This window comes from Lytechinus variegatus, chromosome 3, assembly GCF_018143015.1.
Source record: "Lytechinus variegatus isolate NC3 chromosome 3, Lvar_3.0, whole genome shotgun sequence".
NCBI classification, from domain to species: domain Eukaryota; kingdom Metazoa; phylum Echinodermata; class Echinoidea; order Temnopleuroida; family Toxopneustidae; genus Lytechinus; species Lytechinus variegatus.
Genome location: NC_054742.1, coordinates 17,354,525 through 17,382,478, shown reverse-complemented (window position 1 = coordinate 17,382,478; position 27,954 = coordinate 17,354,525). Strand labels below are relative to the sequence as shown.

At 34.0% G+C, this 27,954-nt stretch overlaps 1 long non-coding RNA gene across 1 annotated transcript; it reads right to left on the bottom strand.

Moving 5' to 3' along the window:
• Positions 1-327: 327 nt before the first annotated feature.
• LOC121410366 lies at positions 328-27,954 on the bottom strand. The gene is made up of 3 exons (XR_005969324.1): positions 27,706-27,954; positions 12,405-12,735; positions 328-1,790 (listed from the first exon to the last, which is right to left on the bottom strand). It is a non-coding gene; the product is annotated as an uncharacterized LOC121410366 (long non-coding RNA).

Sequence of the window (27,954 nt, the reverse complement as noted above, 5' to 3'; positions counted from 1 at the left end):
TTACTTGTAAAACCTTTTGATAAGAACGCTTACCGAAGATCACGTATCATTCACATCTACACACACCGAACCATGCAGCAATACGTTCACTGTTTAATTCCATAATTGTATTGACCTAAATCAAAACACGTCTGCTTCCTCCAAAAAAGCGCCTGAATAAAAACCGTCAATTTAAGTGGTAACTGCAATAAACTTTGAGCAATTTGAAAACAAAGTTTGATTCACATCAATAAGGAAATGTTTTCTTTTTCTATTTAAAAAAAATCTAATATGTATTTTGAGGTTAACCTTCAATTCCTACAGTAGTACATGACAAAGAAACACTGATAGGATGGATAGGAGTGAAATTTTATTTAGAAATAGCATGTCAAAATTGAACTTTCATGCTTTTGTTTGTACTTAAAGGAGATAAATAATCAAAATGATAGATTGAAATAGCAAATAAATGCCTATGTTAGTTCAGAAATTTGATAACGCCAAGACATGGTGAGTTTCGAGGTTAGGCCTAACGATAGCATAATAGCGTGCACTAATATAATAAGCTACATATTTTTTTACTATCTTTATTAAAATATTTACAACACGAAACAAAATAAAACTTTTCAAAGGTGAAAGAGAATTTTGGGTTTAGGTTGGAAATTAATTTCTCATATTTACATCTTCTAGAACAACTATTTCAAAAAAGATAACAGATTATTTGACGGCAGTGGTGATTCTAGTCCAATACGATACGCAAACGAGATTTCGATCACAAAAATAAGTGCAGTTGAGTGCTAAGAAGTGGAATTAGGCCAGTCTAAATGATATTCAACACGATAAACATAACCTATATAGTTCATGAATGTTCGAGTAACGTATTTATAATCTGAGAATGTGACGAGAGACAGGAAAATGGAAGAGATAATGGAACAAGATGGTTGTCACTCGTGCTGTGTAATAAAGCATCGATATGACCACTTATTTGCTTTGCCTGCTAGCCTTTCTATCAAGTTATAGTGGATAGTCCTCGTAAGACTTATCAGCCCTTTGAGTTTGGTGGAATGGAATAGATCAATAGCCATTTGTTTGGTATCGTTGATTGTAATTTAAACGGGCAGAAAGGCCATGTATACCATACCGAGGGAGTGGTGAGTTCTATATAGCTGCACGACCTGCCCATCTCATCGTGTCAGCCATTTCCTATGGGTACAGCTATCCTTCCAAAGGTTCCAAATCTTTGATTGACATTGCATAGTCTCCTTCTTTTTTCACTCTTCGTTTCCTCTTGCCAATTTTTCGTCCATTTTCCAGGCAAATAACTTTCCCTGCGAGGGAGAACGGTGAATGATTCCACTTCTGTGCTACGTGCAACGTAATATATCCACCTAAGTAATCGTTTTTAAAATCATATTATCATAACACCATTAGTAATTTAGAAAGAAGAGTCAGTTATTGGCCAACAAATTATCTTTCACACCGCTAATTAGGTATTAATCAAAACAAAAATATCAAATTCGAGGACAGAGAGAATAAACATAAAGGCTGTTTCTGACATTCCGCTGACAGGCTCAGTTCAAATAGGTCTTCACAAAGCTGTCATTTTACAACCTCATTAAATCGTCCACTTCTTTTTATATCTCTTGTTGCGATAATTGGGTCTTCCTTGTTTATCCGAATTGTTTCACCAGGCAAAGTCCACTTTCTTTGACTACGTGCAATGATGTCATCTTATAGGTAGGTGAAGAAGAGAAGATTTACTGAAGCAACATGAAGACACGATGAAACGATGAACAAAACAAAAGTTTTTACTTCTGCAGAAAGAGGAAGAGAAGAAACAAACAAATGAAAATAATTGTTCAAAGTCTGTGAGAAGCAATAACATATCATGCTTATTCAACATCCGCCAAGACAGTGTAGCATTAAACATAATTCGGAATTAAAAAAATATACATTTTGAAAAGCCAAATTGAAAATGTATTCCATGAAAAAGGCAAAAGAAATACAATCCTATAATCTGATGGCCTACTGTTTGATTGTTTGTTTGACTTGGTATGTTCATATCTTCTAAAGATGACTAATTAAAATGAATAATTGAATTGATTAAAATATATTTCCATAGTCATCATCTCCCCCACCCAAAACGAAATACCATCAGAATGGAATGTAAAGGTAGTATAGATTTGAAAGGAAATGAATCGGGGTTATCTGAAAGTCATTTTGACAATATTTTTGCTGAAGCGACAATTAGTGTTATATGGAATATGTATCGTTCTTCCATTACTGTGTTAAATAGTAATATATTAAAAGTCATATATATATATATATATATATATATATATATATATATATATATATATATATATATATATATATATATATATATATATGTGTTTATGTGTGATAGCAAACACTGTTCCTGTCATGTCATACTACTAAGGTGAAGAGTGTATTTTAAAGCACTTTGTCAATGTGCACCAATGCATGAAAGATCTCGGATTCATGACCCACGTGATGCACTATAGTTAAGAATTGATTTTTCTCCATTCATGACACGTGAAAAATCGATCAAAAATCAAGGAAACGACATTTTACGCGCCATTTTGCGCAAAAAGTTCACGAGAAGGAAACAGGAATTTTCATGGAAATAATGCCGGAGTCGTATCTATCGGAGAGATTGTCATATCGCTTTCCACTTTAAGTGCAAAGTGAGCTGTAAGGGGATAGTAACACACTCCAAATGGGATGGGAATGATGTATGATGTCTCTTGGGAGAAAACAAGAAACACAGAAAAAAAATCTTTAGTATTATTCCCGAGCTTTGTTAAAGGTTTCAAATAAATTTGGATTTAATGTAGAATGTGGCTCTGAATAGGCATGGTAGAACTCAATTATTTATTACCAGGGACATTTGTGCCGTGAAAGATGAATGCAGAATAGACGAGATGTAGCTTTAAGTCGTAGCACACTGAACTTCGTGCTCTGTTGTCGGATATGTAATTCTCTATCATAAATGTGCAAATGACTTAAGTTTTAAATTAATAATTACCTAAGATGGAATGTGGATCCCGCATGAAACTGCAAAACAAAGAAACCAATATTACATTTGGTTTCATTACTTTCTTCATTAAACGGTTTCTATCACATCGTAAAATGAAATGATCCCTCTCGTTCATATCAAATACCTCATGCATCTTTTCTATGCATTTATAATGACATATTATCTGCTTGAGTGATTAAACAGTCTAGTTTATCATTGATGATGTTTACGCATTCACGGGTAAAAGCTGCGCTAATGGTCCTCGTAAGGATTCATCATAACATTCTAATATAGTTGGCGGTGTACATGTAACGGTTCATTGAGATTAATCTTTCTCTTGGGATATAGAGTAATGGTAAACAAAGTATAAAATGTATTCTCGATTCAGAGACCTATGATGATGTATTAGATTTAAAGGTGATCAGACAGACCATAATCGTGTATTGCCTGTTATTTGTTATCAAGTGTATCAAATTATTGTTTGGGTCCATTTGGTAAGATGCATGGTTATTTATTTGCTCGTGTGATTCTGTTTTAGGTGGACCTGAACGTCTATTTAAGTAATTCCCCGTCAGAATGGGTCAACTCTATGCGCCATGATTTAATGGAAAGCAGCTGAAATCGGAATGAAAGGAAGAAATAGAATCAATTAAAGAAGAGACCAATCGTCCTTAAAACAACTAAACGGCATACTACATGCGACAGCCTCCTCAATCTTGGTTTCTGTTACTGGGGCGTGAAAAACAGATACAAGGTGTACACGACCCAGATACAAATTTGTGATGGAAGAGCCATGATCCTTCTTGCGGTAACCTAGCCAGGAGCTGATCTTTGGACATTGGATAAATGGTGAAATGTAGACTGTCTCACTCATCAATCCAACCAACTTTAAATTCTTGAACCTAGAAATTCCTTTGAAGTCGTCAACCTCCTTTAAATAGGATCATTTCATATATTTTAAAAATATATATCTTGACAGGTACCACAGTTTGTGTCCATTTCTTTATGCAAGTGTTTTGATGTTGTTCTGTAAATTCCATCATAACTGATGGTTTAGTGTATCAGGTAAATAACTTTCTTACAGTGTCTGTTTACAAATCTTGAATTTTATACTACGGGAAATGGATTGATTAAAAAACATCTTGATACCATGATTTTGCCTTATTGAAGTTCATAATCAGAGTGTGTATATCCTGTGAAAAATCATTTCTTCTTCTTCCTCTTCTTCTTCCTCTTCTTCTTCTTCTTCTCCTTCTTCTTCTTCTCCTTCTTTTTCTTCTTCTTTTTCTCGCTATTTTTCTTCTTCTCCTCCTTCTTTTTCCACTTCCTCTCCTTCTTCTTCCTCTTCTTCTTCTTATTCTACTTTTCCTTTTTCTTCTTTTACCTTTTGGCCAAATCCTTCAGAGAAAAAAGAAAATAGATACGAATTGTCTCAAGTAAGTATTGGACATTATCGCATATACTTTCTGTATCTCCATATGTAGACAGAAAACGATTAACGGATTATGAAAGCCAGTTTGTTATTGTGATTTATTTTGACAGGTTTGTGCGTATTATAGTGTACACAAAACATGCCCCAAGAAAATAATGTAATAGCTATCTCAGTTGCCATCTCAACTCTTGTAAACATAATGATATATTCGACTTAAATAAATTGCTAAAAAAATGCTGCCAACATGAAAATAATTTTATTCTACACAGTAAAAACGTTATTTAAGATTTTATACAACGCTGTTTACTATATGAACCTTAAAGTAGTTGTTTAACAGTTTAAACAATCATGTTTAATTTATTGAAGATTAGATTTTGAAAATTAAACTTTGTTGTTTAGAATTTAAACACTTGTTTAAACTGTTTAAACAATTGATTTAAGGTTCATATAGCAAACAGCGTTGTATAAAAATTCTGAACAGCGTTTTTACTGTGTATATATTTTTGCTGGTAATAAAAATCAAAAGTATGTTTATCCTCCTTTCAGTAGTATATTAATGATGTATTAATTTCAAATCCTCTCGGGCCTTGTACATTTACTGATCACCAAATCAATTTGAATGTCAGATATCAGTCGTGCTTTGACGCCACTCAAAAATCAATCTTGTAAGCATTGGATAAATTCTTGATATGTTTGCAATCAATTGAGTGTGATATGCCTCGCTATCTAGTTATTAACTCGAGTGAGACATTGCTTTTTTGCAAGGAAGTCAAGCTTTTATTCACACACTCTATATGCTCCGGGATATTATCCCTTTTCACCAATGCCTTGCCTCATTCATTTTTCCGGTGGACGGCGTGTCTGTCTCCATCAACTATGCATGCCTTGGGCTTTTCCTTCAATCACAATCTACCAGAAAGGGTCCTTTTAAAAATGACAAGTCTTTAAGGATCAAATTTAATTGTCGCAAAATTACTTTTCGGTTGTCTGACAAATTGAGATAAAGTGGTGTATGTTGTGATCTAAAACAATGATGAGATATCATTCTTAAACCTGTAGGGCACTATGGTGGACATGGAACACATCTAGGAAAATAAGGAAACTGTAAAAAAAAGAAAAAGAAACACGTATCTAGGGTGTTTGATTACGAGTCTTTGTTTTCATTCCCTCTCTCCGTTTTAAATTTTGCCCGCGTCTTTTAAACAAAACATGAATTCGGGTGTAATTAAAGCTTTACCAGAGTGAGATGATAAAAACCCCTCGTATGTGCTAATTGTTTATAATAATTGAACTATATAAAGTGCTGTGCTTAAGATTTAACTATTTGAATGATATTTTTGTTCAATCCCACTCCGTTCTATAAACGTAGCTTGCAAACATAATTTAATTGTAGCTAAAGTGGAGCGTTATGGCCCAGTGGATTAGTCTTCGGACTTTCAAACAGAAGGTCGTGGGTTCGAATCCCAGTCATGGCGTGATTTCCTTCAGCAAGAAACTGATCCACAATGTGCTGCACTCAACCCAGGTGAGGTAAATGGGTACCGGTAGGAAGTAATTCCTTAAAAAGCTGTGTGCGCTATGAACGCCTAGCTTAGCCGGGTAATATAAGAGCGCATTGAGCACCTAACAAGGTGGATATGTGCGCAATATTATTATTATTAAACAGGGCATTTCTAATTTGTATTGATTCAAATCGTATCACCAATGTAAATGCTTTCCTTCAATATGAAGAATTACTTCCAAATTGGGGAAGTTAGAGTTCTCGGCAAAAGTATTATCAGCTTTGTGCGAGATTAGAATGCAATGATCTAGAAACAAATGTTTTAAAGTCAGAAAGTGTATATATTGAAAAAAATCCTATTAATTATCTGATCTGTTTGACCTCGGAGGAGGCTATCTTTGCTTTGCATCAAAATTCCAGCTAATTTAAGAAACATCAGATATCTCTGCTAAGACTATAATACTACAGCTAAGATGAACATCATGTTTACTGTTACAGAATATTCAGTTACCTGACAAAAAAAAATCAACATAGCGATTTTCCCCTCAAAAACAACGGATTACTTTACAAGAACTATTTTCAAACGCACAGCAACTGATAGAATCGAATTCGAAGGGAGTGGTTAGTTCAGTCTACCAATAAATCTCAATCCACGGCTATTGTATTACCAATACAAATTATCCAAATATAGTAGATAATATTTCAACCTTGAAAAATGAAAACTAATTTCGATTTTTATCTTAACTTAGCAGACATATACGCAATTAATCTACATGGCGTGCATGAATATATTTTTGACCAAATCGGAATGCAGGCTCTATTAAAAAAAAACAGTGGCATTGTATGACTTAATTTTCATAAGGAATAACCTTAGATGACATTAATTTTGCTAAATGCATGGAAAGTGCCATTGGTTTGATATTAGCCTTTTTGTAAGCCCTATTCTTTAACCGTAAGAGGAGGGGGCTGATTCATCCTCTCCCCTTGACATTTTTGCGCGATAAATCCGCGTTATCCGCCTCACAAATTGGTTGACTACGTCGCTCGCTGACTTTTTACTTCCAAGACAGTGTTACGCAACTTTTGAGACCAAATTGCGACCCCCGGGTACGCGGTTTCGAAATTACACATTTTCGTAGGTGCATGCAGACCCCAAATTGCTCATAAACATGAATTCGTGTACAAATCCAATGCAAATAGTGTTTTGGGCCAAAATTCTTAAATGTATCATTATTTTTTCACTTTACTTCATCTTGTTTATGGTCAAAATAAAGTACCCGACAATTTCCATTGAAGGAAAACAAAAAAATACGTAATACATTTATAAAACGAATAAAATGTATGAGAAAATGTGATGTTGAATTTCTGTAATGCATTTGATCGGATTCTTATCAAGAGACGGTGAACTTAAAAAGTTATTTAGTTAATAAATAGAGCAAACTTCTTATTTTGCGCATAAATTAGCATAATAATCTAGCAATGAGATTTATCGCAGAATTTGATCTATTGATTATGCCATGGGTAACGCATGTTCCGATTTTCGTCGTGATCGCGCGATCGACAGCCAATATCATAAGGGGGAGGGTTGAATCACCCTCGTCTTCTTAGACGTCGAAATAGCCCAGTCTTTAAAAACATTTGTTGGCCACGATTAGATATCACATAATTTTGTCCGATATTGTGCTCACAACCCCTGGCTTAGTCAGCGAGTTGTATCCTATATATACACTGTTCCATGCAGGAAATTTGCTTTTAAATATAATTAAAATAGATCTTCAATAACAAAGTTATAACATTTTAGACGGAAATCAAATGTAATGCCATCACTAGTTTTAGAGAGCTATTTTTGTAGTGCCCGCGATATAGATTATTTGATGGGAAATGGAATTAGCAATCAAAGACCAAAAAGTAGTTTATACCATTGAAGTAATGCATTCCATGGCTAGATATAGAACATACAGAGCTAAATAAAAAAAAATTATTTCATCACGTCATGATCTACAAAAGAAACTACAGCTAATTGAACCGTGGCAATATTTTTAACAATATAGCTGACGAAAAACATACCTTAATGAGAAATTGACGTCGGTCGTTTTGAAAAGCCAAGGATACGCATGGAACATTCAGCCTTCTTTAATATGTAAGCCAATATCCCTTTTGTAAAGTCGATTTTGAGATTCATTCAATGCATCGCGAAAATGATAGACAAGTAAGGTGTATCATGGTTGCCCACTCGATAGAGGTACAAAAGGCAGAAATCCTGATATACCTTATTCATCAATAGGTATACGATACCTGATGCAGGATATGATAGACAAGTATTATGTTGTCATGAATTTTTCACAATATTATGATCGTAGTTTCAATCTGAACAGCTTTTAAAATAAGGAAAGGGAAAAAATCAAGGTTGGAAATAATGAAATTTCATTTGTCTGCCGCTGCGAATAAGCTTTGTCAATCTTGAAAAAAAGAGATATCAAGGGAGGATAAAATACATTGTCATAACATGATTGATTCAATCTTGAAGCTTAATGAGATATGTTTATTCAAAGGTATATTAGAGTTTTTGTAGGTTGACAAAAATTGTCACTTTTAAAATCAATGATCAAATTATAAATATATAATTACTAATCATCATTTGAATGGGCACGAATAAATTTGATTAGATTTATTTTTTATTAGCATGGCAGTTTGTAGGTTATATTGAGTGAGCTTGTCGATCATAACCTACACACTTTTGCGGAAAAAAAGGATATACACGAATGCTTCAAAGTACTGCAGTCGCTTTTTACATTTCTTGGGACATACCGAACTCATCGATAATAAAATGTTAAAGAGAGCAAACGTCAATAGATACAACACAACAAAGCTACCTTCATACATTGGGTGGTGTGCTAAGTCGGACAAATAAACATTATTCGTCATTATTATCATATTTTTAATTGTTTAGTATTGCTATTTTGTACATTAGAAGACTTTGTGGATCAATTTATGATAAGCCGAAAACTATACGTACCTTGCTTAGGTAAAAAATGAGGGCTTCTAAATCAATTTCGAAGTATCGTAAAAAAATATATTTTTTTTACATAATTTTGAAGAAAAGTGTCAATACGGTATTTTCAAAAGTGGATACAGGACAGATAAAAGGTAAATAATAAAGAAATATACTATTGGGTTCATTACTACTTATAAATGCAGGGGTACATTTAAGGGAATGAGGTGACCATCCCATAATTTTCGAAATAGAAAATACAAAACAAAAAGAAGATAAAGCTTAGGAAATAGGAAGAAGGTGTAGTATCACGGATGGAAGAGAGGGCAATGCGTCGTAGCTAGACAATAAAATCGCAAGATTTAGAAGGAAAACAAATCTTATTTTCCATAATCCTCCCAAATACTTCTGTTCCCCCACAACAAACAGACCTTTTTTTCTCATGTGGTTGCATGTTAGTGTTATCGTCATTGTAAGAGAATAATTATGTAGAAAACAGTGATGCACCCCACTATTAAGAAGAATTGAATTTAGAATTTATTACCAAACCTCACTGTCAACATTTGAATGAAACAGATCGTCGCATACGCACAAATGAACATTTGGTTATTGGAGCTGACATGAAAGCAAAATTTTAATCGAGAAGCATTTCTATGATGATACCACGTTTATTGTGGCTAAACTAGAATTTAAAAAGTATGGGGAATAACTCACATTATAGAAAATACCTGTATACAATCAAGAATCCACTACGTATTTGTAATGAAGGAGACGTACATTGCATATTTTTCTGCCGTGATATTTTCCAATAACGGTGATAGAGAAGAATTGTATTTTCTTTCATAAAATTACACCGCTTGAACATATTTTTTCTCATAAAAGTTCTTCTCCACGCGTTATGGATTCCTTACCATTAGCGTTCCCTCGAGTTTTTCTCAAACTGAAATGGATTCAGCTCGCTGATATCATTAACAAGACAAAATCTTAAATTCACTAACAAATTAGGGACAATATCTCACACAGTTACTGTTGTTGAGTAGTCTTGGATGTGGAGACTGTTGTATACAGGCTATCCGGTATAGTTTTGACATTTTCTGTTGTACATTCTGAGTATTTTGTTGCGTCAAGTTACATTCATTATATTTTAAAACACAATATGATGCATTCACTTAAAGTGCTTCTCCAATAAATCACTCTTTCTATTCGAAAGCAGGTGTACAATTTAACCGGCGGGCTCGTCAGAATGAGACATACTGATAATGGACTTTCAAACAAACCCAAAGCTAATTTCCTACTCCCTTAACAGTTTTTTTAACGACAGGAAGAATTTCTGATCAATTTGAGAAGGAAGTGAGGAATCCAAATTCCCTCTATTTTATGGATAAACAATATTTTCTTTTTTTATATATATACCAGGTGTCAAAGTAAAAAACTTAACAGCTTGATTGCCATTCTTAATGTGTTATTATTATCGAACAAATTATTAACAGACATTTTACATTATATTATACTGTATTAAATCTATAAATTATGTTGTATTTTAGATACTGTCGTTATATGGTAAGTGGGCACCTTTTTCTAGGCAATTCAGGAGATGAATTAGTAGTTTAATTTGTTGATGCGCCTAGCAACTGATATCACGTTACTATTGATTCTACCAGGGTGGTTGTTTGAGTCAGGCGTAACAGTTTTGTCAGTAGTTAAGACCATGGACCTTTAGCTCCATGGTTAAACTAAAGGGTGGAAGACACATATAGGAATTCGTTTTCCACCCGCATTATCAAACTCATAAAACCTGCTTTTCGATATGTAACAATGGCCTAGATATAAGTAATGCAGCACAGAAGTATACTAACAAATTAAATTTCATGAATTCATGTTGGTAAAGGTCTCTTTGAGCTTTAAAGTATGCATGTGGGAATGTACTGTATGTGTGTGGGTGGATGTGCGGGATGGGTTTGTATGTGAGGGTATGGATGTGTGTGATTCCATGTGGTGTACTTTTAAAAGACTGTCGAGCGGATCAAAAAAAAATCTCACTCCTTTTTAAGTCGCTGAAATATATTTTAGGAATTCATTGAGAATATACGTATCTCACCATAGTCCTCTAATGCGAGTACCAAGCGCTTGCTGATTTTGTTAGAATTATATACATGTAAATACATGAAGCACTTGTAGTCATTGTAATTTTGATTAAATATGCAACTCACTAATCAAATTTTGCGAGCGCGAAGCGCGAGATGAAAATTTAGGAAATTCAGACCTGAAGAAGGACATTTTAAGGCTTGTTTGTAGGAATTCTCGAAGACCATACGTATTTCACTAATCAAATGATGCGAGCGCGAAACGCGAGCTGAAATTTTTGTATGCATTAACCCCAAAGAGGGATTTTTCAGGACTATTTTTAAAAGAATCATTAAGAGTACACATATCTCACCATAGTCATCTAATGCGAGTGCCAAGTGCATGCTGATTTTGTTAGAATTACACCTAAAGACACACTTTTTGTAGTCATTGTCTTCATGATTATCATACGCATTTCACTAGTCAAATATTGCGAGCACGAAGAGCGAGCTGAAAATTTAGGAAAATCAGACCTGAAGAGGGGCATTCTAAAGCTTGTTTGTATGAATTCACGTAAGCCATGCTTAGGATATTAAGGACTGATCCTAGGAATCCATGAAGAGCATCCATATCTCACTAATCCTCTAATGCGAACGTAAGCACGGAAGGAAATGATTTATATTGAGACCTTAAAATGATATGTCACTACATAAAACGATAATAATTCGAAGTGCGTGGAAATATATTTGGTGTATATTGACTTGAAAGCGGGAGGGTATATAGTACAACATGATTATATATCTCGTTAAAGAGACAATGCGAGCACCAGGAACAATGAAGACATAGGCCCTGAGCAAATTGTGTTTCATAAAGTTAGGACATTTTTTTATTTTTATGTAATATAACATAATTATTATATAATATGATATTATAATGAACAATAATTTCTTCTTTCCCCACTACGTTTCTCTCGCGTTCTCCTTTTCCCCGTTTTTTTCCCCAGCCGATTGGGAGGCACGTGCTCCTCTATGCCCCCCCTCCGTAGTTACGCCACTGATTAGGAACATCATTTGGATTCTATTCCAATTAATTTTCTTGATGATCGTTACCGCAATTAGAATATATCTTAAAAATTTAGTGGTTCACATGATACGAATCAAGCTCACGTTGTAGCTATAATAAGAGGATAATACATGTGGCTTTTCAAAGTTGCTTAAAAACATCAACATTATTTTGTGATCATTTAAACCGATAAAATTCTGTTTCATGCAATTGTGATAAACCTCGCGTCACACCATTGAAGTTGCAGATTGTCGTAGTTTTACTCTGCCCACTAATAATTTAGAAAACTGGATACCCTAGTAAAACCAAAGACGCGAAAAAGAGCTTGTGTACTGACCTACTATGCATCGACATCATCGAATGTTGATAATCCGTTCATACAACTAAATGCATCATCAATTTTCATCCTGTACCATGCCTCAATCAGACCAAGAAGTTCTTCGCTGTTTTTATCATCGTTGAGTGCACTGTGGAAGCAGTCTCTTGCATTTTTTCCGATGTAACCCCTCTTGCCGAATGGCATACCACCCTGCATTAAAGTTGGGATGCCCATCCTTGGTCTTGCTTGGACGGCCGATTCTCTGGAGATGATGGCTGCGAGGCAGGCGACGAGGAGAACGGCTATACTCAGGCTGCGCATGGTGATTTATTGATGGTAGTTTGAGGATCTGTGAAAGAAAAGAAACAAGCTTTTATTACCACATTTTCCCACAATGTTAAGTAATATTATATTCCATATACCAAGCGTCTTTTTATATGATAGGTTAAAAGTCAGTGTAGGCTTACCTATCACATGCGGTGATGGGCATTTTAGGTTTCGCACATTACTTCAGCCCATTGAGTTATAACGCGGTGTGAATGACTTGAACTACGGGAATTAAAAGTGCATGTCCCGATGTACTTTCTATTTTTTATTCATATTTTTTTTTGGGGGGGTGGGGTCCATTTTCATTTTATAACAAACAGTGACCATAACATTCTTTTGTGACATTCCTTGCACGCGCTGTTTACATGTACGCACTCGTAGTAAACCAAACCTCTCCTTTCGTGATGTTAAAAACGGAATTTTTTTTTTTACATAACAGTTGTTTTACAAAAGTGTAATCAGTGGTCTATTCCTTTGCAGTGATTTTAGAAGTTGACCACGATAATCATCAAATCATCCAAAGGTTTGAGTTCAGCAATATTGTATGTCATTTATCTTCTTTGCTACCACAAGAGAAGTTTATTTTCTTTCATACTTGGCGACATGTGACATAAAAAAATGTTTTTATTGTTTCTCATGTCCTGCTATATACGCGGCCAGAATACCTTCCATTTAGATAAGTCGGGAGCTGTCATATGATCTGAAATAATGTTATTGTTGACTGGTGGCAAATTTGAAGATTTTTTTTCCTCTCAGTTGCGAGTTTCTTTTTAATGGGGGCTATCGATACCTACTTTCTCCCCTGTAAAATATGAGTTATTTCATTATAACATTAATGACAAAAACAATCAACAAACACATTAATGTTTCTGGCTGACGACTACTGCATGCAAGACACTGGACTCAATCAGATTATACACGACAGTCACGACACATGACTATTTCGATGTTTAGTATTCGTGAATAGAGGGGTTGTATTCAGAGATAAATGATTAATCCAAATACATTGTCAGGTTTTATGAATGTTTGGAATAGATCACATGATCAGATTGGATCTTGAGAAGATGTGAACGTATTCTGTGAATCATGTAAACTCGGAGATGAAATATATATTGTTAATGGGCTGTGTTGTGTTTATGCTCGCTTATCCTAGGCCAAGGCCAAGACCGGATCACCCGAGTACAAGGACAAGGTCAAGGCCGGAAGGGTCGAGGTCAGACCGAGGTCGAATATTCCAATACAAGGCCGACCGAGGCGGAGAGCCAAAAAAAGGCCAGTCACGGCCAGATATTGTGATGGCAACGGTCACAGATTTCGTAGTGGCCCTAAATACTTGTCATTTCTTTGCCAAGTGATGCTCTTTGCTTTGGTTATGTATTATTTTTCCACATCTCTATAAAGAAACGTACACTGATGCTCATAAACATACCGGTACACATTGCATATTGTCCATACACATACACCCACTTATATATACATAACCACTTACCTAAATAACCTATTATTAACCCTTTGAGGACGACTAGACTTTTTACTTTGCCTCAGGTTTTCGGATTGTTTTGAAATCAAATTGTCTGGGAGTCTACAGACAATTGGATTTCAAAACAATCCGAAAGCCTGAGGCGAAGTTAAAGCTTTCACTCAATAGTTTGATATAAAGTATGAGGGTTATCACTTTGAAATATTGTTACATGTAGCTATAACATATGACATTTTCTCTTTCAATTACTGCAATTTGCTTTTGAATATATTACATTTTAGAGAAACTAACAACATTCGGCATTTGCACACCCTAAAATTCTCCCAGCCTTGACCTGAGAATTGCGTCTGAGGCCGAGGATTAACCTCCGTCCTCGATGCCGGCCTCGAGACACTGAAACACTGTTAATGGGATAAAAATATTGTAGCTTGTTTGATATCCATTTGTGAGTTTCTTTCATTTCAATCGAACGAATCATCAACTCGATTACATGTGAAGAAATCGTAAATAATATCCAAGCTGGCCGCTTCCTACCGAAGACCTTAAAAATGGGACATTCTACCTTCTTGCCAAGCGCTCGACGTATGAGCATGAAAAAGGGTCATTATAGCATGCTACGTTATGTATTGCCCGCTGAAAGAACAGCTTTACACAAACGAAGTGGCTACCTTGAGTAAACAAGAGTTATTATTTTATTATCATTATTATTATCATTATTATTATCATTTTATTATTATTATCATCATCATAATTTAATATCATAATTATTATTGTTAGTATTTATCACGAACATTTTTCTTTTTTCTCGTCTCTTTGTATTAGATCCGGATTTTTTAGGGTTTTCATGTAATAACCTGCTTTTTTACCTCAACAGTGTATATCAGTTATTACTGATGTTACTACTTGTAACATTTATGATACTGCTGTTACTACTAATTCTATTTGTAAAGGAGAAGTAGAATATAAAGGAAAAGTGGAAGATAAAGAAGAAGAAGAGGATAATAGAACGATAATAGGAATGATAATAACGATACTATTGTTTCCTCTTTTCCTTTATCGTCTTCCCTCCTTCTCTTTTCTTTTTCATTATCTATATTTTATTTTGAGTATTTGGTAAAATCCAGACAATGACAATTAACAAAGGAGTGACGGAAATACTTATTCAACAAACTGGTCAAGAACCGAATTCATAACATGAGTTTTCTTTGGCCTTTATGGAATCTCCGTCATTACAGAATGCTGAAAAAAAATTAGGAGTCCATTATCATCAGGTAGACACATGTTTGAAACATAAGTCATGAATGTACCCCCATTACATCTGTCAGCTACTGATGTACTTTATATATAATGGTTTTTCAATATGTATATCAATAACCCGATTAATGCCGTACTGCACAAACCATAGTCGTCTTGTTCGTGAGGAAAAAGAGCAATCAAATCCGCGTACAAAGTACACTAAATAAATTTCATCCTTAAATTATCTCATTATTGTTAACATGAAATAGTTAAGCATGTTTAAGATAATGTTTATTTGCAAGAGAAGAGACTCTTTAAAAAATGTTACCTCGGTCGTTTAGAGATATTAGTATGCCATGTTCACCCATGCAGGAATGAAATACTGAGGATTATGTTAAATTTTCTGCATGTCGCGGCAAATTATGGAGGGTCCAAAATCTTCATAAGCATCGATTTATAGTGACTATTCGCATAATAATCATACCTTCACAATTCCATTATCGTCATTAATTTCGAGAAAACCCAAGCATCCCATTACCACGATCAAGAATTGGGTCGCCATGAAATCTTGCACGATATCCTACGATCTGCACACTTGGAAACAGGGAGACAAGCAAAATATACTTTCAAGTTTTTCCCCCAAAAAAATCAGGGAGGTTAAATTAATTTCCACGATAAAAATCAAATACTACTCGCGGTTTTCAAGAAGATTTTATAATTCTGGGAACCGGGCATTATACTTCAGATTTTTTTTCAATCACCTTCGTTCGATACCGGTTGGATAATTTGTCACTCATACTTTACGTCAGCCTGATAATGTTTTTGCATATTGACCATTCCAATGTGAATGATTACCGTTTTAAAGAATGAAAAATGTGTTTTCAGTTCTTCTAAGCATAATTATCATATTTCTCCCCTTTTTCAAACTGAATTTGTAAGTACAGCATCATGATAACAGTTCATGCACTTTGGCTGCAATTGTTATTGAAGATTTTGTAAGATCCAAACAATTCTGATCGATTTTCTCCTCAAGAGTAATGAAAGCAGAAATCCATTGATAAATACCCTCTTCCACAAAAGAGTCAACGATGTCACGATCCTAATATGAGATGAAGAATTATTGAGCTGCACTTTACAAGTCCAAAAGTTAAACGCTATTGCATAAATTCCCATAGATTCTAAGATGTTGATCTCCATGATAAAAAAATGGTCACAACAACATAAAGACATGGAAGTGAAAGCGATTGGAAATATTAATATTTTTAGCTAATTTGGTTGGTTAAATAAAAAAAAGCCACTAATCCCTAATTCCACACTGATAACAACGTCTGTTCTATTTTTGTATCACAATTCTTGGTGTATACATGACAAGTATTATCTTTTTGTATATTATAAAGAGCAGGGAAAGAGCTGTAATAATCGACTTTCCCATGAAGAAAGGATCTTTTCCACCCTTACATGTTCTTAAGTGCATGAACCTTGTTACATCCTCTCAGTCTGTCATTCTTGTGATCTATGATCCGCTATTTCCTTCTTTCTATCAGTGTGTCTGGGATTTTCTCTCTTCCATTGCTGTCCTCTTCTCCCACATCTTTTTTTTTCTTACTTCAACTCTTAATCCCTTTGTCCTTTCACTGAAAAACTTCAATCTGAGGCAAATCACCTTCTTTTCGTCTCTCACTTCTCTCAGCATTCGAATTGACAGAAAGGAGGGACAGGAACTGTCACATACGTCATGAAGAGAATTTTCTACTTAAGCCTTAGTGGTTTGTCATTCGTTATAAAATGTCGAGGAATAAAACAAAAATGTTGAGTAGAAAGTGATCGCATAAGACAACTTAGGCAAATGTAACTACCCCAAGATATCGTTCATGGAATTTCTTTTTTTATTAGGTTATTTTTTGGCTTGTTATTTGTTGCAAAAAAAAATGAACGTCATTTTACGCTGACTTAAAAATTGATTTTCAGTAGTTTTTATACTTTTATCAGATGATAACCTTTTAGAAGTAATAAAGCAATTGATCTAACAGAAAATCGACAAGCGAGGATTGAGAAACGAGTGTAGGTTTGTGGAAACGGAAAGAGTATGAGACATCCTACAGATTTAAAAAAAAAATCAAATTCCATTTCCTGTATTATCTCAACGCAAAGATTACAATAGTGAAGTATAAGACAGGTGAATGACTGGTTTGATAGTTCATTGCCGTCTGCTACTTTTGAGAACCGGAGGAAAGGTGTTGCAGTTGCCAATCAGATTAGTGAATGATTGCCTCCCGTTCATGCATTTCTATTTCATCATAGAAACTCTGGAAGATGTAGAAGAACGTTAGACAACTGTTTATTATCTAAAATGGCATTACATAAAAAAAATATCTGCCTGAAAACTACCCACAAAGTATTGCTTCTCGATGATAATATAGACTCTTTTGATATCTAAGCTCTACGGACTTTTACCCAGCTTACAAAAGCAACAAAAGTACATATTTTTTAAGGAACTGATAATGATGACTCTATCGCAGTTGGAGTCGCTTACTCTGTATCATACATGATGTAAATTCCTTTTGTGGGTACCGACCCAGAAAAAGCTAATAAACAAATGGCATCATCTAATCTACATTGTTCGCAGGGGTTCTCTCTAATGTACAAACAATATCGTGTAGGTTAAGAATAATTAGCTCTTTTTTCACTACTAAAATTGCAAATGCCACCTTAGAGGATAAACCAATGATGATTAGGGTAAGTGATTGCTAAATAAGGAGGAAAGTCTTGGATTTTGTTTTTCTCAAATAAGCATTGTCCTTCATACAGGTCGACTTTATCAAAATTGTGATAATTCTTTACATTAGTAATCTTTCTAAAGCATTTAAAAATGAGTTCGGTCAAGATTGCTAGACTCCATTTCAGTCACATTACAAAATATTAAAATGTATTGGTTTGTTCATGGAGCTAACAGATAATAGCTCTATGGTTTGTTCTGGAAGGAAACAAATTTGAAGGCAGATTCACATCCCATCGAATTACGATATTCAGAAATCGTGTTTAGATTATTTATTGGCAAGTTTATACAACAGGTAATGTGAATTCAAAACGTGTCTGAACAGAGTCAGCGATTAACAGAAATACGACTAGTAATTAGTGATGGATCAAAAGGGCTGATTTGATATCATTTTCGGCAAATTTCCGCGATGTAATGTCCATCCAATTACATGTTTAGTTCATTCTGCTGAAAGAAAAACAATGGTATGGCTAAGATTGGATTGAAATGAATATGTGGTTCTCACTTGACTCACTTTTTTTTGCGCCGTTGAAATAATATACGGTTTTCGTAAAACATACTGAATGCGTGAGGAGAATCAAATGTATTTATGTAATAGTGAGTTGATTTTACAATCTCATACTCAGATTTAAGATGTTCCCAAGGATGCAATTGGCGTCCAATTAACTTTTATCCTAAATAGGCTAGTGATTAGTTCCTAAATGCGCACTTCAAATATGTGTATGGGTAAATGTTCTGGAACAGTGAAAATAGACTAAAGAGGAGGATGATTGAAGACGGGGTCAAGTTCACCCCCAAACAGAGAAAAAATCAATCCACCGAAATTCCACAATTTCATCAAAATCGAATTCAAAATAAGGAAGTTGACAAAATGAACCACAAAGCTGTTAAGAATGATGAGATTATGGCTAAAGTTATTTATATTCAGACTTTGAAACTCAAGAATAAAATAAATAGAAAGATACTGTTTCTGAAATCATTTCATGAAAAGGGTAAGTAATATTAAACAGGCAGGAAAATACAGAGGTTTTCTGATTGTATGGTTGATTTTCAGTACATTTGCATCATAAATAATGTTATTTGCATAATATAGTCATATCGAACTTAAAAAAAAACTTTATTTTGTTTCAAACTAATTATCTTTCCTTCCTTTTACAGTGCACGCAAAATGAATTTATATCAAATGAATTTATAGATGCAAGACACATTCATGAACTTAATCGTATCATTATTATGCAAATTAGGAAGAAAGAAATTAATCACGCAACTCAAAGATCGTATTGAAACATTCCGAATGATACAAGCATGGAGCTAACAGTTAATAGCTCTATGATACAAGATTATTAACCCCAAATGCAACATGTTATAAGCAAATTAAGAGGGAGATATTTAACTTGTGTCTATCACCCCTCCCCTTCTCCCACGCTACCCATATCCAAATACACACCCGCAATTTGATACTAGTACTCTTATGCACCCTCGCACATGTTTACACACCCGCACGAGTATCGAACACACGCATCCATTTACACACACACCCTCCCTACCCCACACATGCCCTCATCCTTTTTCTTCCTAGCTATACACAAACTACATTTTGAAAGGTGTATTTCTATCATGTTCTCCAATAAACCAAACAAAATTTTATCCTGTAAATTTTCTTACCATGTTTTTAAGATCGTATATCTTTCTTATCGCTCATATTGTGTTTCTATCCTTGTTCATCTCATTGTCGTTCTACTACTCAGTCAGACTGCAGGTCCCAAGAAAGTGGCTTCTTTCATCCAAGTGATATTCATGACTTGAGATGTTTTGCATATTTAATGAGCTTGATGCGAACCAAAACACCTCTTTTCATTCAGTCATTGCTGCTCTAATTGTGCATCAAATTTCATGAATTTGGTACCATTGTAAAGAAGAAGAATCATTCTTTCAGGTCATGTGTTTAGATTTATTCAAAGATTTTGTAATATAGGTTAAAATTTTGATCTAAAATATGCTACAAAATAAATATTTTCACCTGACAAAAGCTGCTTTTTTCACACTTTATTTATGTTTGAGCCTAAATGATTTTTATATCATGATAAAGCTGAATATGTATGCTTTGAAATGATATAGGTTTCAAAATAAGAATTGGTTTAATCGGGTCAAGATCACACTTTTCATTTGCCAAGTACATAAAGCAGTTTGAAAACAAGAATACTGCACTCTGATTGGTCAAAGAGACCACCCAGTGGCAAATTCCAACGGTTCCAGTGCCTGGGTTCGTGGGAAGGCCACACTTTCCATGTGGTAATCTCCTCAAATACCCCGCGTCTGTTGTTGTGTGAACCTTATCCAGCCAATCAGGACTCTGGATTTCATGCAAGTACAGAATTTCAGAAATCTCGTCTTGTACCTTGGTGGAAAAGTGTGATCTTGACCCGATTAAAAGGTGCTGCATATCAAGAGTGGCATTGTGAGAAAGTACAGAAGTTCAGCTTTATGGTGATATAGATATCATTGAGGCTCAAAATAAAAAGTTTTGCACAATTTGCAAAAGAAAACAGAGGAAGAAAATTCAGTTTTGAGGCACATTTTCAGGCCAGAAATTTACCTTTTTAACAAAATATTGTATACAAAATAAATGACCAATATGATAGAGTAACTTTTACTCTTTCTGATGGTGCAATAATATTTCATTTAACTTGAGGTTAAAATAGGTAAATTCTTAGAGAAAGAAAATCTCACGAATCACGAGATTTTGCAAGGGGGAGGATTCAGCCACGAGATGATTTGGATGAATCTGGCCTTTTTGCTCATTAGCATAGGGACCTGCGGTCTGACTGTCGTTCTACTACTGCTTTCTTTTTTCCCCATCTCGTAGTAAAAATTTTTCTTCCTTTATGAAAGATAAATAGATACATGTACATGTATTGTACTTTTATATCCCCATGTCACGCAATATGACAGACCGTATCTAACACTCTTCAAATAGTTATTCAATTCCACTTCATTTCTTTTCGTACAGAGGCTGACATTTCATACATATTCATGCTATTCATTTCACTTTCTTTAACTTAAACTAAGATGTATTCGCATATCGCAGGCAGGCAATATCGACAATCATGTCATGGTTTCCATTTAAGTCTGATGGAACATAAATGACATCAATTGCCCATCTCCTCGCCTCCTGTTCAGCTAAATCCATTCACCCTACGCATACGAATTTATCTTCGAGCTCAATAACCATGTTATAGAGATTTACATCCATGGCTGTAATTTCTTCAAACTTATTTTTACTGCTTCGTTTTCATAGAAGTGATATTTAATGTTTCTTAGATCTGGAATCATAAATATAATATATTTCTGTTGAATCTTGTAAAAATCTGCTCAAAACCTTTTGTCATTTTCTTAACTCTCCATATAGGTGCCTTAAGCACTCTGCAGTGTTGATTTGGCGCTTTATTATTTACATTATAAGTTACATGATCATTATTTGCCGTATTTTATTATTCCCAATAATTACCAATATCAAAATAAAATGAAATAAAATGTGTAAATGTATTAAGATATCCATTTAAGAATATCAGTGTAGCTACCCAGCGTCGTCAACGTGAAGGTATAAAGATTTGTTGCTTGTAGATTATGAAGACATCATTTCGTATTGCAATCACATAGTATCTGGATTTAAACACACTAAACTACTGCAATCCACAACAAAAGTGGTAAAGGTATAGATATAAGACGATATTGGATGTAAGCCAAGCATTTCTATATCAGTTTAAATTCCAGTTTTGAATTTTCTAAAGACATAACTCATCATATTTATTCACCGAAGGGTAATGTCCCAGTATTTCACAACTTTCAGAAAGTGTTCGATATTATGGTGTTACAATCCTACAAACAATGTGAACAAAGTTGAAAGGGACAGAAAGAGTGGAAGAGTGTGACAGAGATAGGTGCTATTGTAGTCAATTAATAATTTATGCCCTTTTCATTACATAATGAGAACCGTATACAGACAGCTTACGCGATAAAGGGTATTAAAATTTGTTGTGACTCTACTCTCCGTGAAGATTCTGATTTTTAGGTAGGCTGATACAGCTAGCAAAACATAAGCGGTATGCCGCTGGAAATGAAGCTATCTCGTGAGATAGACGTATCGTTTTACACTTGACATTCGCGTCAAATTGAATTGGCGCACTGGCGGCTAATCAAGGCATGTTGTTATAGCATGTGATAACTTTATACTCTAGGTGAATTACTGCACTTTCACCCCGGACGAAGTCAAGACGGGGTGTTCTTTTTTCTTCATTTGATATACAGAGACATCAAGTTTAAGCAATAGGGACACTTTTTACTGAGGACAGCAAATATATCGGAAACCATCCAATGTCATACATAATTTCAGTAAAAGCATTCAAGTGAACCTTCATAAAAATCTGAAGATTATCATGTCTTAAAAAGCTTTTTCATTATCCCAACAAAGTGAATTAATGAATACTATATTAGTGCCTTTTATATAAAAGCTTGAAAATTTCCTGCCTTTCACTGTCGATCAAATTTGATGACAAGATTTAGTTCCTTTCATGTTGCTAAGGTGTATTCATCGAAAGATATGATTCGCCCCTTGTTTTAACTTCATATTCTGCATGCATCATTTAGCTATCAACCAAATAACACACGGCTCCTACCACGCGAATATTTCAAATGGAATATTATTTGGACAATTTATGATCAAAATGGTGATCTCAAGATTTTCCTATTATATCAAACATCACTTTATCCGTATCCTACCGGGAGTTATGGTTGCAACGATTATGGAAAACAAAAGAGAGATATCAATTTTAAAAAAATGAAATGTCTGTAAAAAGCTGCCTTTGTTAACTGATATGCATATTACACAAATGATCAGGCTTCAATATTTATATTATATTTGATTTTTCTCGAAATAATCTGAATATATTAATTGCTATGGAAGCAAGAAAATAACTGTTACATGAACAATGTGTTCTTGTAAGATATTCTCGAAACATTATCATAAAAATCATTTATATTGTGAGAAAGATTAGTTAATAAAAGAGTCTTACCAAATGTGAAATATTCATGAACAATATGTAATCCTCCAGCGGCAGGGATTTTACTCTATTCATTCGTTCAGAATTATTTTTTGCCATATTCCTGACTTAAGCATAACGATGCAAAATACTGAAAATCCGATCCTAAAAATAATACAACTGCAGACAAATAAGGCAAGAAACTATGGATGTTTTTAAAACTCGAATGTAAATGACGCGATGAATTATATGAATTTGAGGAGATAGACTTTTTGAATCTGTCTTCTTTCAAAAGAAATATTACTTGGTATAGAAATGAAGCTGAAATGAAATAAATAAACAAAGATAACTTTTTTATTTATTTTTATTTATTCATTTTATTTTTCATTTATTTCCTTTCAGAAAAAAAATAATACTTGGTATAAAAATGAAGCTGCAGGTGTAATACTTAAGATGTAGAAATTATAATTTTTTCATTTATTTTTATTTATTCATTTTATTTTTTATTTATTTTTTTTCAGAAAAAAATAATACTTGGTATAAAAATGAAGCTGCAGGTGTAATACTTAAGATGTAGAAATTATTTACAGGCCATTATATTCCATCGAACGATTATGTCAATATTTTGTTGCATATATAAACTCTATCAACCAACATCAAATTCATTTGCTGAATAATTTTTATTTTTACTCTTTGATAAATGTATTATCTTTTTAATACGTTTGCGAATATTATAATATGAAGCGAAAATGACAGCTAGCATTTGTTTTCATTCCTGTCATCAGTGAATTTGTTCGACATTAGCCAAAGAATGAAATAATAGAATTGGCTATCGTGGAATATCATAGTGATTTACAAAAAATCTTCCATTTGACGTTTCCAAAAATATTGATACGGCTAAGGTTCGCTTTCGGAACCTTTGTTAATGGATTTTAGGTTTACTATAAGAGCAATGTGGGAAGATACGTTCACAATTAGCATGTTTATTTGGTTACATGAAGCTAAATTTCTTTTATACAAACAAAGAGGAAGTACCACTGATTTCCCACTGATTATGGAAACAATTCATTGTCAAATCAAAACAGAAATGTGACATTCATCCAAGGTAAAGTAGTGGATAATGAAACAATGGAATATCCTGCGTATACATGTAGTATTACTTCAAAGAGAATTTTTCCTGTTTTATAATACTAACATATACAGACCTTTACTATATGCTTAAAATAATCAAAATCATATAATATATATATTTCATTATCATTTTAAGATCAAATTGTCTATTTCTATAACGGCTTTACATTACCATTATTACAATTCTATATTTACACCTGCCTCTTCCGCTTTGTACATGTCTTTGTTATGACTCGATCGGGGATCTAACTCACGACCTTTTGAACATGAACAGTCGCTTGAGCAAATAGCCACCATTCTACAAAATTCCTGATGAAATTAAAGCGGGTGAGTTCCAAGACCTAATTAATTGCAAACTCCTCATCCCTTGCTGCTGTGCTTTGAAATGACTGTGACATAGATGTTTGAAATTAAGGATAAGGAAATTAAACCGTGCAAAATACTCTTCATGAACATCAGCCTAAAAGTCAACCGACTTACACTTTACACTTTATAACAAGAGGCACCTGGTAGTTTTCGCATTTACTACAGGGAAACTCTCTACAACGTGTCGATTCCTTTAAAAATGCAATTTAAATCACAATGGACAGCCGAAAGGCTTTTGTATAAAGTTGCTGGACTAAGGCAGTAGATCATCCGAAGATTTCCACCGGACGAACAACTGCAAATATGTTATTGTCCAGAGTCAAGATATTCCGACGCTGTTCCGGTCCAACTTTCGACAAAGCCTCTCAGCTCTCCATTGTGATTTGACTTCCATTTTCAAAGGGCATTGTAGAGAGTTTCCCCGTAGTAAATGCGAAAAGTTCAGAGCTTCATAATTATGAAGGGCAAGGGCAGGGGGCCTCCCGTTCTCATGACTTTGAAGTACCGGTAGTAAAAAAAAGGAGGAAGAGATTGTAAGAAAGGAGGGTATGAAAAAGAGACGTCTGTTTCGTATAACTGTATTACATCCATATTAGTCATTTGAGCAGAAAAAAGGGGGGCGGAGGCATTTCCCTTATCAAAGTACTGGGCCATCCCTGTCATATCTCTCTTTTATTCAGAATCTGATATAGGTCCTTATATACAGCTCATGTCAAATACGACACTCTTGGCGGTGATCAATTAGTATACCGGCTTTAGGAAAGCTACAAAATTATCTGGGACGAGAATAGCAAATGTGCATTGCAAAAAAATGGTAGAATTCGAACTTCGAACCTTGTGATCCATGGTGTGGAAACATATCTCTAATACAAATCCAAAATACGATTCATAGATACATTTTTTTTATTTTTTTAAATATATTAATAATTAATTTTTTGTTCATGTAAACACCAGTGTCACGCTGTATTCATTACTATATCGAGTTCAACCGTATTAATAAGAGGGGGAAGGGTATGTTTTGTTTAAGTTTTAGATCTATGCTCAATCAGTTCTTGTAATGTACAATTAATATAATGTTTATGGAAGGAGACTTATATCTAACGTGTTGCATGTAGAGATATATGATTAAAAGTCATATTACTTTTCACTCAAACACATGTCATACATGATTAAAACCTTTCTAGATATCCGGTCTCTATGGATTATATAGCAAGTTGACACTCAAAGACGCAAGAGAAACGGAATGACATTTATTGGAATTCCTGGGGCAGGTCTTGATTAGGTGAGTTGCGAAATACAAGGAAATAATAATCCATTGATTTCATCATTTTTTGAAGAATTGATATCATTATACGTAAACAGATGCAAACATGGCAAACTTGTTATATTTGTCGATTATAAGAAAAAATGCTAACCAAAAGTGTGAAAAAGGAATTTTCGCGAACAAATGATTAGGAATCGATATGTTAGATTTTCAGATTTAGTTAGTTGTGTAATTATTTTCCAGGTAAGGAAAGAATGTTATTCAATGTGAATGTATAGTAAGCAATGATTCTAAAACGTCACCTGCAATACACGTAGTAAAACAATTATTGATCGCGAAAAACAAGTCTCAATGCAAAACGACATTTTTTAAAAGCAAAATTAGTACATACGAAATAGTTGATTGAAAACACCAACAAGGATCGTGAAAACGTTTTTGAATGAAACTGATCAACTATTGATTAAAAAATGAATAAATTGTTAAACGTAAACAATAGTTTATCAGAATGACAGTTTGCAGAAATATTGAACTAAGCTTGACCAATGAATTAATAATAGAGTTTGCCAACAAATGTATAGAGAGAAATGTCCAATATATTTTTAGTGCTTCATACAGAAAATCATAGATCCAATGCTGAAATCATTGTGATAACCCTTTCAATATATTTTCGTCTTATTTCCCAGGAAAGTCGTTAAAGTCGTTCTTGTTTCTCTATCCAACCATCTGGAATAAACGTAAGTTGGTTCTTCATAAAATTGTATTTGGTATACGTGAGCTAGCTTGGCTTAGAATTAATAACATTAATAACAATAAAAATCACACCAATAAAAATCACATTCAATAAAATGTAGAGCATGGAACGTAACAAGCTCAATTACATGAATGTAGGTTAAACTAATTACATCTAAATGGTTACACAAGAGGGTCGTCGAACAACACAAATGCATATTAGTTTCAATTTGAGAAGCGATTGAAATTGTGCGACTACAAAAATCCGTTTCATGCATAAATTTCACACCCAAAATCCACTGTAGGCATAATTTAATCATAGCTAATTTGATTGAGTTATTTAATACTGATTTGGTAGTACAAGATCACGCACTAAACTAGAATTGATGAGCTGGAAAAAAATCAATAACGCGTTAGTCTAGAAAAGAGTTAAATCACATTTTAGTGTATGGAACAGATAAGCGAATAAAAAATATAATAGTTTAATAGTATGGGTTTTTTTTTAAAGAAGTATCGTTTATATTATCGACTTATACGAGATAATTTTGGAGGATTCTGAACATGTTCTCTTTAGGTACACGAATTAAAAAAAAGGTAAATTCAGAATATGTGAACCACAAGAATTAATTGAGTTTCCTTGAAATAGAAACGTGATTTTGTATAAAGAAATTAGGTTGGTTTTTTTTTTCTTTCATTATTAGTAATAACACGAAAAAGATAATCTTTACCAAGCATCATGTTTATCGATATTTTGACACTAGCATATTTGGTTGCATTGAAATGTCCTGAATAAGATATATTCAATGTTCCTGGAAACAAATACAATCTATTTTACTTGCCTTCTAATACAAACATATATATTCCCAGTTCAAAAAGATATATGGTTTGAATAATCATATCGGGGATAATTGGAAATAAAAGAGCCGTGGAAAGATTAATATGGTTTCGGACTAAATAGAAATGAAACTTACCAACCTCCGTATCCAAAGAAAAAAATTAAAGTGCTACTCCCAAACTCGGGAACACCGACGCAAGTGCAGCAACCTACTTCTATTTTCTTCTTTCTTTCTCTTACTTTCGTTCTTCTGTATTTACTATATAGTCTCTTATAACACGAAGTAAAAAGGTAGGAACACTCGCTTTCGTCTTCTAATGTTACCTGTTCTGGTGGTGTTTCGTGCTTTCGGCTCTGGACTGTCGTCCAACGGGTTACTCTTTCG